Source organism: Oncorhynchus clarkii, chromosome 4 (genome assembly GCF_045791955.1).
Source record: "Oncorhynchus clarkii lewisi isolate Uvic-CL-2024 chromosome 4, UVic_Ocla_1.0, whole genome shotgun sequence".
Lineage (NCBI taxonomy): Eukaryota > Metazoa > Chordata > Actinopteri > Salmoniformes > Salmonidae > Oncorhynchus > Oncorhynchus clarkii.
Window position 1 is genome coordinate 68,658,841 of NC_092150.1, and position 14,951 is coordinate 68,673,791.

The window sequence follows — 14,951 nt, forward strand, 5'->3', positions numbered from 1 at the left end:
AATAACAATAATAATAATAAATAGCCATATCTTTCTACTAGCTCTAGAGAGACAAGGGTCCCGGTGGCCCTGAGGTCATCATTGGAAAGGGGGGAACGCCACAGCGAAGGAAAGTTTTTCAGCCACCCTGAGGACTGCTAGTGACATCACTTCTGTAAAGTGACCGGACACGGCAAGTTATTTTTAACTAATTTTGTGATATCCAAATTGGTAGATACAGTCTTGTCCCATTGCTGCAGCTCCCCTTCGGGCTCGGGAGAGGCGAAGGTCAAGAGCCATGCGTCCTCCAAAACACGACCCTGCCAAGCCACACTGCTTCTTGACACAATGACCTCTTAACGCAGAAGCCAACCACAACAATATGTCGGAGGAAACACCGTCCAGCTGGTGAATGAAAACAGCTTCCCGGCTGCCACAAGGAGTCGCTGGAGTGCGATGGGACAAGGAAATCACGACCGGCCAAACCCTCCCCTAAGGACACAACTGTGCGCGTCCTTATCCAATTCAGAGGTTGGAAGAACTGTCCACATTTACTTATCGTCAGCCAACAAAATAAGTAGGCCTAACAAACAGCAAAAGTACTAGCCTATGTCAATCTACTATAATGCATAGAACAAAAATATTCCAAACACTGTCTGGGACAGTTGTGGGATGCAATAGGTCCCAAATTAATACAACCACTTGCATTAAAAAAAATATTCAAAAGCAAAATGAGGCTGACGCAACAGATTAGAACATTAAGCTTAAATGCTTGATAAACTATTAGCCTATTTCTTAACATTGTAAGCACAACAAATAAATGTGAATGTTCCAAAATGCAATCAATTAGTGGGAAAACACCATTCTCAAAAATGACTGCAAGTGCAAAGCTTTTATTATAAAAGGTACATTTTAATGGTGAAAATGATCTTCCCCAAACTTGCTTTACCCGTTGTAAAGCAGATTAATGTGCTTAATTGTAAGATGTTTTGGCCACTTTAGTTGTGAAACAATTCTTATAAATAAAATATAGGCCTATGGGCTAGGCAAATGAGGTGTGCGACTATGATTTGGAAAAGTTGAAGAAAGGAAAGGCATGTGCCGTTTCTTGCCTTACTGCACACAAGCTGGACATCATTCACAAGTGATACGCTAAGTCACCCATCAGACTGTTCTTGATTTAATCTTTACAAATACTAAATAATGTGTTTATTTATTTAGAATGGAACATTGTCATGCACATGTCTCGAAACATGGGCAGGGGGTAAAAAAATACATATCATCTATGCATTTAAATACCTAATGGAGGACACTTTTCACATAGTTCATTATCATGCCAGCCAGGTAAGCTGTTGTAAAGAGAACCAATGTGTTTAATATTAGGAAAGTTGAGAAATAAATATATAGTCAGCCTATAGAAGCTGTTGGGATCATCTTTTTAATAGAGAACATCAAAACTCTTGTTCTCTCATGCAATTGCATAGCCTATAGAAATGTTGCGCAACATGAGCTCATGGGCTCTCATTAAGTGTTTGATTAGATTTTCTAAGACATTTGCATTGACGTAAGAGTGATTAGAGGGACAATAGAGTGCTGAGTACCAGGCAGTTAACGAGTTTGGTAGGCTACTAATGACCAGCAGCAGCATCAGAGCTTGGAGAAGCTAGTTACCGAGACTAAACGGTCACGTGGAATTTGACTGTGGTCATGACTCGTGACTGCCAGTCTGGCGGTAATACAGTCACCGTAACAGCCCTACCTGGAGCTACAATATATATAAAAACTAAGGGTGCTTTGAGGATAAAACAAAAAGTAAACTTACATACATGAAAGAAACGTATTAATACAAATATTTAGGCTACATTTAGATTTTAGTCAATTACCAGACACTCTTAAAAAAATCTAAATGCATATGCCAAAACTGAAAATGATACCTAAAACATAGCCCAAAGTACAGGACATTTACATAAGAGTTAGTTGTATGTTACAGTGCATTCAGAAAGTATTCAGACCTCTTAGCTGTTCCAAATTTAGTTACATTACAGCCTTATTCTAAAATGGATTAAATAAAATATTTTCCTCAATCTACACACAATACCCCATAGTGACAAAGCGAAAACAGGTCTTTAGAAATTTAGACAAATAGAAATGTTACTTACATAAATATTCAGATACTTTGCTATGAGACTCGAAATTGAGCTGAATTCTGTTTCAATTGATCATCCCTGAGATGTTTCTACAACTTGATTGGAGTCTACCTGTGGTAAATGTAATTGATTGAATGTCTATATAAAGGTCCCACAGTTGACAGTGAATGTCAGAGCAAAAACCAAGCCATGAGGTCGAAGGAAATGTCCATAGTGCTCCGAGAAAAGGATTGCGTAGAGGCACAGATCTGGGGAAGGGTACATAAACATTTCTGCAACATTGAAGGTTGCCAAGAATACAGTGGCCTCCATTTTTAAATGAAAGAAGTTTGGAACCTCCAAGAGTCTTCCTAGAGCTGGCCGCCTGGCCAAACTGAGCAATCAGGAGAGAAGGGCCTTGGTCAGGGAGGTGACCAAGAACCCGATGGTCACTCTGACAGAGATCCAGAGTTCCTCTGTGGAGATGGGAGAACATTGCAGAAGGGTAACCATCTCTACAGCACTCCACCAATCAGGTCTTTAAGGTAGGAAGTGGCCAGGAAGATACTCCTCAGTAAAAGACACATGGCAGCCAGCTTGGAGTTTGCCAAAAGGCACCAAAAGGACTCTCAGACCACGAGAAACAAGATTCTCTTGTCTGATGAAAACAAGGTCGAACCCTTTGGCCTGAATGACAAGCGTCACGTCTGGAGGAACCCTGGCACCATCTCTACAGTGAAGCATAGTGGTGGCAGCATCATGATGTGGAGATGTTTTTCAGCAGCAGGGCCTGGGAGACTAGTCAGGATCGAGGGAAAGAAGAACAGAGCAAAGTACAGAGAGATCCTTGATGAAAACCTGATCCAGAGCGCTCATGATTCATCTTCCAACAGGACAACGACCCTAAGCATACAGCCAAGACAACGCAGGAGTGGCTTCGGGACGAGTCTCAATGTCCTTGAGAGACCTGAAAATAGCTGTGCAGCGATGCTCCCCATCCAACCTGACAGAGCTTGAAACGATGTGCATAGAATGGGAGAAACTCCCCAATACAGATGTGCCAAGCTTGTAGCGTCATACCCAAGAAGACTCTATGCTGTAATAGCCGCCAAAGGTTCTTCAACAAAGTACTGAGTAAAGGGTCTGAATACTTATGTAAATGAGCTATTTCAGTTGTTTTTTGCGGGGTAAAAAAAACCCCAATTGAATCCATGTTAGAATAAGGCTGTAACGTAACAAAATGTGGAAAAAGTCAAGAGGTCTAAATACTTCCCGAATGAACTGTATATATTAGGTCATGGTCTTCTGGGCTCACAAAATCCGTCAGAAGAGAGGCCTTTGAGATGTCTTCACCAGATAGATCCACCTCCCTGGCTGTTCCCCCTCAACCAGTGACTCATTAGTGTCAACTAAATCACCGTATTAACAGCACACTCACAACACACAAACCCTTTGTCCTACATTCAATCTGACAACTGATAGTAAACAGCACCTTCAGCCATTTTATACAATTGAGTGTTCCACTCTGCATTCTCTCTCTCAATCATAGATTAGGCCACATGGAGTTAATTTATTTGATGAATACCCTGGAAGAATTATTAATTGTAAACGTGACCATCCCAGAGAAGGTAATTGAGGTCAGGAAGCTGATTACCTACCGAGCTGTTTCCTGTTTGGACCCCAGGAAGAGTAGCCGCTGGGAATCCTTATGAATATAAAAAAGAAATGCACGAGCACCTTTTCCACTCTTATCGATATTTGTTTTTAATTGCTAGGGACATTTGTTTTTACATGCCAGGTAAATGTTAATGAGCGCATGCAAACATGTACTACTAAGACAGACAACAACAGCTAATAAAGTTATGCAAGCATCTCAAAACGCAGCTTGCAGCACACACAAAAAAAACAACATTTGACAGCAGGTATCTTATTACAGGTGGGGATTGTCTCTGCTGCAATTACTAACAAGCTTGATCTTGCAAGCTAACGTCAGGCACTAAGTTAATGTTAGCAAAACCCAGCTGGATATGCTACATGTATGTGGACACCTGCACCTCGAACATCTTGTTCCAAAATCATGTGCATTAATATAAAGTTGGTTCCTACTTTTCTGCTATAACAGCCTCCATTCTTCTGGGAAGGCTTTCCACTAGATGTTGGAACTTCCATTCAGCCACAAGAGCATTATTGAGGTCAGGTGCTGATGTTAGGCAATAAGAAAAGGCTCGCAGTCAGCGTTCCAATTCATCCCAAATGTGTTAGCTGGGGTTGAGGTCAGGGCTCTGTGCAGACCAGTCAAGTTCTTCCACACCGAACGACAAATCATTTCTGTATGGACCTCGCTTTGTGCACGGGGGCATTGTCATGCTGAAACAGGAAAAGGCCTTCCCCAAACTGTTGCCGCAAAGTTGGAAGCACAGAATGGTCTAGAATGTCATTGCATGCTGCGGCGTCAAGATTTCCCGTCACTGGAACTAAAGGACCTAGCCCACACCATAAAAAACAGCCCCAAATCATTATTCCTCCTCCACCAAACTTTACAGTTGGCACTATGCATTCGGGCAGGTAGTGTTCCCCTGATATTTCATTAAGTTCCCAACGAACAGTTCTTGTGCTGACGTTGCTTCCAGAGGCAGTTTGGAACTCGGTAGTGAGTGTTTTAACCAAGGACAGAAGATTTTTACACGCTACAGCACTTGGCGGTCCCGTTCTGTGAGATTGTGTGGACTACCACTTGTTGCTCCAAGACGTTTCCACTTCACAACAACAGCACTTACAGTTGACCGGGGCAGCACTAGCAGGGCAGAAGTTAGACGAACTGACTTGTTGGAAAGGTGGCATCCTATGATGGTTCCATGTTGAAAGTCACTGAGCTCTCCAGTAAGGCCATTCAACTGCCGATGTTTGTCTATGGAGATAGCTATATTAAATCGAGCACACCGCCATGCTATCAGCATTGGGTGTGGCTGAAATAGCCGAGACCACATACTTTTGTATACAGTGCCTTCGGAAAGTATTCAGACCCCTTGACTTTTTCCACATGTGTTACGTTACAGCCTTATTCTAAAAGGGATTAAATAATCCCCCCCCCCCCCCCATCAAACTACACACAATACCCCGTAATGATAAAGGAAACAGTTTTTTTCCCATATTTACAAATGTATTAAAAATACAAAACTAAAATATCACATTTGCACAAGTATTCAGACCCTTTACTCAGTAATTTGTTGAAACACCTGTGGCAGCTACTACAGCACCGAGTCTTCTTGGATATGACGCAACAAGCTTGGCACACCTGTATTTGGGGAGTTTCTCCCATTCTTCTTTGCAGATCCTCTCAAGTTCTGTCAGGTTGGATGGGGAGTGTTGCTGCACAGCTATTTTCAGGTCTCCAGAAATGACAGATTGAGTTGAAGTACAGGCTCTGGCTTGGCCACTCAAGGACATTCAGAGACTTGTCCCGAAGCCACTCCTGCGTTGTCTTGGCTGTTTGCTTAAGGGTTGTTTTCCTGTTGGAAGGTGAACCTTCGCCCCAGTCCGAGGTCTTGAGTACTCTGGAGCAGGATTTGATCTAGGATCTCTGTACTTTGCTCCGTTCATCTTTGTCTCAATCCTGACTAGTCTCCCTGCCGCTGAAAAACATCCCCACAGCATGATGCTGCCACCACCATGCTTCACCATAGGGATGTTGCTAGGTTTCCTCCAGACGTGACGTTTGGCATTCAGACCAAATAGTTCAATATTGGTTTCATCAGACCAGAGAATCTTGCTTCTCAAGGTCTGAGTCTTTAAGGTGCCTTTTGCCAAACTCCAAGCTGGCTGTCATGTGCATTTTACTGAGGAATGGCTTCAGTCTGGCCACTCTACCATAAAGGCCTGATTGGTGGAGTGCTGCAGAAATGGTTGTCCTTCTGGAAGGTTCTCCCATCTCCACAGAAGAACTCTGTAGCTCTGTCAGAGTGACCATCGGGTTCTTGGTCACCTCCCTGACCAAGGCCCTTCTCTCCCAATTGCTCAGTTTGGCCGGGCAGCCAGCTCTAGGAAGAGTCTTGGAGGTTCTTAATTTCTTCCATTTAAAAATGGAGGCCACTCTGTTCTTGGGGACCTTCAATGTGACAGACATTTTTGGTACCCTTCCCCAGATCTGTGCCTCGACACAATCATGTCTCGGAGCTCTACGGACAATACCTTCGACCTCATGGCTTGGTTTTTGTTGGATTATCAACGCTGGAACCTTATATAGACATGTGCCTTTCCAAATCATGTTCAATCAATTGAATGTACCACAGGTGGACTCCAATCAAGTTGTAAAAACATCTCAAGAATGATCAATTGTAACAGGATGCACCTGAGCTCAATTTCAGGTCTGAATAGTCATGTAAATAAGGTATGTTTTTTTTTTATATACATTGGTAAAAGTGTATAAAAACCTGTTTTCACTTTGTCATTATGGGGTATTGTGTGTAGATTGAGAATTTTTGTTTTGTTTTTTTGTAATCAATTTCAGAATAAGGCTGTAACTTAACCTAATGTGGAAAAAGTCAAGAGGTCTGAATACTTTCCAAAGGCACTGTATGTAGTGTAGTTAACAGGTATAAGATGTATAGCTGGCAAATATTAGTAGTGAATTTCATACAAGTGTAACGTGATCATCTCACTTAAGTTGCGCTGCTTCTTGGGTTGTTGTGTTTCTTTACCAAGTAGCACATGACTGGCTCAAAACAGCTGTTTTGGGAAACTATTATTGGTAAGATATATAATTAAAACTAATTTAACAGGTGAAATTATGAAGGCCATCCATTTTACCTAATACCTAGTGGACAAGTTGACTGCAGGTATTCATTTAAAATGTACAAATATTCACATTTATTAAAAACAGTATTGACTGTAATGGAAAATCATAGAGGGTATTTCAAAAATACCCCAGGATTCAGTATATCGCCCAATCCTAGTCCCTACCACTACTGTTTTTCACCTCATAATTAATTGCACAAACCTGTTGTCCCAGGTCTGAATCAGCCCCTGATTAGAGGGGAAGAAATTTAATTAAAACAGGTCTATGCACATACAAATAGGCCTATGGTCTTCTGGGCTTACATAATCAGCAAGTAGCACGGCGGTGCAACATATGCAGCAGCAGGTAGCCTAGTGGTTGGAGCGTGGGGCCAGTAACCAAAAGGTTGCTAGATCGAATCCCGGAGCTGACAAGGTAAAAATCTGTCGTTCTGCCCTGAATAAGGCAGTTAACCCACTAGGCTGTCATTAACCCACTAGGCCGTCATTGTAACAGAATTTGTTCTTAACTGACTTGCCTAGTTAAATGAAGGTTAAATAAAGAAGTAAATATTAAGCCTGACTGGGGGCTGAGAGACAACAGCAAACAAAAGCAGATAGTTACAGCACAAATTAATTGATAGCGCCTCAATCCCCCTGTGCTATGAAATGTCCCTATTATTATAAAAAGCAAATTACATATGCCATTTGATGTGGTTCCTGCCACTTGGGAGATAGAGTGGGAGTTTACTTGTCCACTAAAAGGATGGTAATATTAAATCACGATTGATTGACAAAAGGACCTGAAAAATATGTGTACACAGGTCCACCACACCCACACACAAAAGTAGGTCAGAAGAGAGGCCTATGAGACATCTTCACCAGATAGACTTGGCTGTCAATTAGTGACACATTAGTGTCAACTTCATCACCGTGTTAACAGCACACTCACAACACTTTGTCCTACATTCAGTCTGACAACTGATAGTAAACAGTAAATACGCAAATGTCTCTCTTTCTCATTAGGCCGCGTGGAGGTGACTTATCTGATTAGTACCCTGGAAGAAGAGTGTTAATTGCAAACATGAAGATCCCAGAAAAAGTATGTTGAGGTCAGGAAGCTGACTGCCTGTTTAGAAAACATGACGCTGAAAAGCAGCACAGCTTTCAAGTAAAATAACATTGTTGTAAAGCAGGAGTATTCAAATCTTGCTGGTATTCTGTTCTACCTGATAATTAATTGCTCACACCTGGTATCCCAGGTCTGAATCAGTCCCTGATTAGAGGGGAAGAAAAAAAGCAGTGGAACCAACCTGAGCTCCACGTTTTAATTTGAGGGCTGTCGAGCAACAGTGTCTCAAAGGACAGACAATAGGCTGCAGCTGACGTTGCTCTGAAACCACCAGGGATGCTCACATACAACAAAACTTCCAGAGAGATACAGTGCCTTCAGAAAGTATTCATACCCCTTGACTTATTCCACATTTTGTGTTACAGCCTGAATTCTAAATAGATAAAAAATATATATATATATATATCCTCACATCCATCTATACACAGTATCCCATAATGACAAAGTGAAAACATATCTATAAATTGTAGCAAATGTATTGATAATGAAATACAAAAATCTAATTTACATAAGAACTCACCGCTGAGTCAATACATGTTAGAGCCACATTTGGCAGCGATTACAGCTGTGAGTCTTTCTTGGTAAGTCTCTAAGAGCTTTGCATACCTGGATTGTACAATATTATTAACATTTTTTCAAGCTCTGTCAAGTTGGTTGTTGATCATTGCTCGACAGCCATTTTATCATTGCTCGACAGCCATTGGTGAGGGTAGGTAACAACATCTCCACCCCGCTGATCCTCAACACTGGGGCCCCACAAGGGTGCGTTCTGAGCCCTCTCCTGTACTCCCTGTTCACCCACGACTGCGTGGCCACGCACGCCTCCAAGTTTGCGGACGACACTACAGTGGTAGGCTTGATTACCAACAACGACGAGACGGCCTATAGGGAGGAGGTGAGGGCCCTCGGAGTGTGGTGTCAGGAAAATAACCTCACACTCAACGTCAACAAAACTAAGGAGATGATTGTGGACTTCAGGAAACAGCAGAGGGAGCACCCCCCTATCCACATCGATGGGACAGTAGTGGAGAGGGTAGTAAGTTTTAAGTTCCTCGGCGTACACATCACAGACAAATTGAATTGGTCCACCCACACAGACAGCATCGTGAAGAAGACGCAGCAGCGCCTCTTCAACCTCAGGAGGCTGAAGAAATTCGGCTTGTCACCAAAAACACTCACAAACTGATACAGATGCACAATCGAGAGCATCCTGTCGGGCTGTTTCACCGCCTGGTACGGCAACTGCTCCACCCACAACCGTAAGGCTCTCCAGAGGGTAGTGAGGTCTGCACAACGTATCACCGGGGGTAAACTACCTGCCCTCCAGGACACCTACACCACCCGATGTCACAGGAAGGCCATAAAGATCATCAAGGACAACAACCACCCGAGCCACTGCCTGTTCACCCCACTATCATCCAGAAGGCGAGGTCAGTACAGGTGCATCAAAGCTGGGACCGAGAGACTGAAAAACAGCTTCTATCTCAAGGCCATCAGACTGTTAAACAGCCACAACTAACATTGAGTGGCTGCTGCTAACACACTGACTCAACTCCAGCAACTTTAATAATGGGAATTGATGTAAAATATATCACTAGCCACTTTAAACAATGCTACTTAATATAATGTTTACATACCCTACATTATTCATCTCATATGTATATGTATATACTGTACTCTATCATCTACTGAATCTTTATGTAATACATGTATCATTAGCCACTTTAAACTATGCCACTTTCTTTACATACCCTACATTACTCATCTCATATGTATATACTGTACTCGATACCATCTACTGCATCTTGCCTACGCCGTTCTGTACCATCACTCATTCATATATCTTTATGTACATATTCTTTATCCCTTTACACTTGTGTGTATAAGGTAGTAGTTTTGGAATTGTTAGGTTAGATTACTCGTTGGTTATTACTGCATTGTCGGAACTAGAAGCACAAGAATTTCGCTACACTCGCATTAACATCTGCTAACCATGTGTATGTGACAAATAAATTTGATTTGATTGCCTTAGATTTGAGCCAACTTAAGTCAAAACTTAACTAAGCCACTCAGGAACATTCAATACATATTGGAAAGCAACTCCAGTGTATATTTAACATGTTTTAGGTTATTGTCCTGATGAAAGCTGAATTTGTCTCCCAGTGTCTGTTGGAAAGCAGACAACCAGGTTTTGCTCTTGGAGTTTGTCTGTGCTTAGTTAGCTCTATTCCGTTTCTTTTTATCATAAAAATGACCCAGTTCTTGCCGATGACAAGGATACACATAACATGATGCAGCCACCACCATGCTAGAAAATATGAAGATTGGTATTGACTGATGTGTTGGATTTGCCCCAAACATAATGTATTCAGGACTTAAAGTACATTTCTTTGCCACATTTTTTGCAGTTTTACTTTAGTGCCATATGCATGTTTTGGAATATTTTATTCGGTACAGTCTTCCTTCTTTTCACTTAGGTTAGTATTGTGGAGTAACGACAATGTTCTTGATCCATCCTCAGTTTTCTCCTGTCGCAGCCATTTGTAACTGTTTTAAAGTCACCATTGGCCTCATGGTGAAATCCCTGAGCGGTTTCCTTCCTCTACGGCAGGTATTCCCAAACTGGGGTACGCACAATGCTGTCATGGGTACGCCAAATAAAAATGTGATTCACATTTTTTTGTTTTTTTAAATGTACTTTTTTTTCTCTTAGCATTTTCAAACAGTCTATTTAGATTTTCCAACGGGTGAGGCTTTTCTCTCGCCCGAGTAGCCTCTTATCTCTCCCGAAAAATAAAGTTTAACCATCTAGCGTTCTAGCGGGAATTCCACTAACGTATGCTACGTATGTAGCCAAACGTAGCTGCTGCTCGAAAATTGATTAACGGTAAAAAATAAAATAAAAAGTAAGGCCCGCGTCCATAGAGACACACATCAGCTCTGTTGGTAGTACTGCTACTACCAGCAGTACTACACCTGCACCTGTCGATGACACAAGTTGTTCTGCTTCCACAAGCACATCCAATGCTAGCATCAGTAATTCTACATTTGTTGTTAGCTCAGCTAGCATGGACACTGACAGTTGTGAATCTGATGCAGCCGAAGAGCTACTGCCCCCTTAACCGGGAAAGCACCGAACAACAGACAGGGAGGGACGTAACGCTTTTACAACATACAGAAGTGCGCTGGTTATCAAGGGGCAAAGTATTAACACGTTTTTAAAAAATTGAGACACGAGCTTAAAGTTTTCTTTACTGACCATAATTTTCACTTGTCTGACCACTTGAAGACGAGTTTCTCACACGACTGGCCTATCTGAGTGATGTTTTTCCTCGCCTGAATAATCTGAATCTAGGATTACAGGGGCTCTCTGCAACTATATTCAATGTGTGGGACAAAATTGAGGCTATGATTAAGAAGTTGGACCTCTTCTCTGTCTGCATTAACAAGGACAACACACAGATCTTTCCATCACTGTATGATTTTTTTGATGCAACTGAACTCAATCTTAGGGACAATGTCCAATGTGATATAGCGAAGCACCTGAGTGAGTTGGGTGCGCAATTACGAAGGTACTTTCCCGAAACGGATAACACAAACAATTGGATTCGTTATCCCTTTCATGCCCGGCACCCAGTCTACTTACCGATAGCTGAACAAGAGCCTCATCAAAATTGCAACAAGCGGTTCTGTGAAAATTGAATTTAATCCGAAGCTACTGTCAGATTTCTGGATTGGGCTTCGCTCAGAGTATCCTGCCTTGGCAAATCGCGCTGTTAAGACACTGATGCCCTTTGCAACCACGTACCTATGTGAGAGTGTATTCTCAGCCCTCACTAGCATGACAACTAAATACAGGCACAGATTGTGTGTGTGTGGGAAATGATTTATGACTGAGACTTTCCCCAATACAACCCAACATTGCAGAGTTATGTGCATCCTTTCAAGCACAGCCCTCTCATTAACCTGTGGTGAGTTAGTCACAATTTTCGATGAACAAATAAGGTTTTATATGTAAGACGGTTAAATAAAGAGCAAAATGATTGATTATTATTATTTGTGCCCTAGTCCTATAAGAGCTCTGTCACTTCCCACGAGCCGGGTTGTGACAAAAACTCACACTCATGTTTAATAAATGTATCGTATTGTATGTGTGTGTGGCAGGCTTACAATGATGACAAAAAACTATATTTGAGAGTGCGCTGACCCTGGTGCTAGAGGGGGTACGCAACTGGAGGTTGAATGTTTGAAGGGGTACGGGACTATAAAAAAGTTTAGGAACAAGTGCAAGTTAGGAAGGATGCCTGTATCTTTGTAGTGACTGGCTGTATTAATACACCATCCAAAGTGTAATTAAAAACTTCACCATGCTCAAAGGGATATTCAATGTAGGGCTGTTCCCGACAAAAAAAAATGATCATGGTCAACCGAGAGTATTCTGTTCCAGTTGATTAGTCGAAAGTTTTGGCTAAGGCACAGTCAAGATCGGATAATGACGGACGGAAGACAGGGTGGTGCGGCAGGTGCCGCTTCTCATATGAATGCTGTTATTTTATCTAAAACATCAGATGTACGCCGACCCCAGCTAAGTAACTCATGCAAAGAGTTAAAGCACAATTATGTGTTTTATCTCCAGTACTTTGCCATAATTGTCAGTTATGTAGCTGCTCTGCTGATAATGTCAGTGCGTCCTTGCTGGGATGACACAAATCTACTGCCGGAGAATATCAACACCAAACACACTGTGGAGCGGACAGTACACAGCGTACCATAATGTTCTGAATAATGACCAAGTCTACCTCGCTCCCTATTCCACTGAACCGCTTAGGCGTAACAAACACAAGTCCAGCATTTATTGGAAACTGTTAAACTACCTGTTCACTACCCTCCTACTCTCCGGGGATGTGCAACTCAACCCTGGGCCCAACATCACCGAACCAGCGATACGCACCGGAGTGGAAAGCAGTGGATGGCCTCGTCCACTGGTCGTCGCCGCTGTGGAGGTGGGTGAGTGCTATGGTCCCATGGTTTCTCTCAACTCACCCGGCTCCAGGATGGAATTTGACTCTTCAAACATACCCAAGTCGCTATGTGATCCCTGACTCTGTTTCTGGTACGCAAGCGTTTTAATTAGTTCCCCGCATCCAGCGCAGGCGGGAGGGATTGTTAATTGCGCTACCGAACTGCCCCTAATCAAAACTAAACAAAACGGCCTAAACCCAGCCATCAGAAAACACAGAAAATTAAACTTTTTTCAATATGTCAATCACTCTCGAGTCACCTGAGACCCATGAGCTAAGCCCAAGGGACAATTAGGGGGGCACTTGAACATTCGCAGTGTCATTCCAAAAAGTGATCAAATTCAACATCTACTCACAGACTCCAACCTTGACTTCCTCTGCCTCTCAGAGACACGGCTCCATAAAACCTCTCCATATGCTGCTGTGATTGTGATTGGCTACAATGTTTTCAGTAGAGACAGGATTGAAGGAAGAGGGGGGTGTGATGATTTACATTAAAGAACATATCCGATGTAAACAAATTGAGTGGTCATGAATGAACTCAATGAATGAACTCGAATGTATTGGCCTAAACGTTACACCGTCTCCCCAAATGTCTTTTACCCTTATCGGGATGTGTGTTTTTTGATCAGATTAATAACACGCTTAGGGAATGTGATTTTGGGAAAAAGGTCATCTTAATGGGAGATTTTAACATTAATTATGAAGACAAGTCTTGTAGGAAAACCCTCAAACGGATCACTAATACCTTACACAGCTAGTTAAAGTGAATTAAACTATTTTGAAAACGCAATTAAATTTTATTTTACCTTTAGTTAAAATAGTTAAAACAGTTAAGAACAAATTCTTATTTTCAATGACGGCCTAGGAACAGTGGGTTAACTGCCTGTTCAGGGGTAGAACGACAGATTTGTACCTTGTCAGCTCGGGGGTTTGAACTTGCAACCTTCCGGTTACTAGTCCAACGCTCTAACCACTAGGCTACCCTGCCGCCCCAGGGAATTAACTGGAATGATCTACAATCCAAACTACAATAAATGGTTTCCTAAAGAAAATCAAATCCAAACCTGGCCAAAAGAGCACTCTTCCTTGGCTAAATGGAGAAATCTGGAAATTGATGAAAGAGCGAGATTATGCTCTAAAAATAGAATCCAAATTGGAGCATGACAGGCGTAGGTTTACCATGTTGAGAAATAAGGCGATGAAAGAAATCAGACAGGCCAAGGCAAACTTTTTTTATTAACATAATTGATTTGGGAGAATCTAAAAAAGTTAACAGGGAAAGACCATAGTTACACTGCAAAAACACTAGAAATCATGGTGAATAACAATCTAACATAGGATGCAGTCGAAATAGCAATAGCCTTCAATTCCTACATTATTGACTGTCAGGGTACTGACACAGAACCCCTCCACTGGTTTCTTGGGCTCAGTGCTAGTGAATGACGCTCAACCTGTCTTCATCATAAGGAAGGTTTCTGAGTCAAAGGTGAACAAGGTGATTAGCTCACTAAATAACTATAAAGCCAAAGATGTGTTTGGGCTGGACTCTACCTTTCTTAAAAACTACAAAAAGTCACTCATTGGCCCCATTACTAAGGTCACCAACACATCTATTGGTCAGGGGGTGTTTCCAAGGGTATGGAAGTCGGCCATAATAACGGCTATTTTTAAATCGGGCGACGCTACTGACGTGAGTAACTACAGCCCCATTAATATACTACCTGTGGTGTCAAAGGTTGTTGAAAAGTGTGTAGCAGAACAACTGATTGCCCACCTCAACAACAGCCCCTTCACATTACACTCCTTGCAGTTTGGCTTCAGAGTGAAACACTCCACAGAAACGGCCAACTGCTTTCTTCTGGAAAATGTGAAGTTCAAGATGGACAAAGGGGGCGTTGTTGGGGCTGTGTTTCTGGA

General features: G+C 42.2%; 1 protein-coding gene across 6 annotated transcripts in view; it reads right to left on the bottom strand.

Moving 5' to 3' along the window:
- Positions 1-14,951, bottom strand: part of LOC139407172 (CD2-associated protein-like) — a 97,218-nt gene that overhangs the window by 15,173 nt on the left and 67,094 nt on the right. The gene's annotated exons all lie outside the window — the stretch shown is intronic.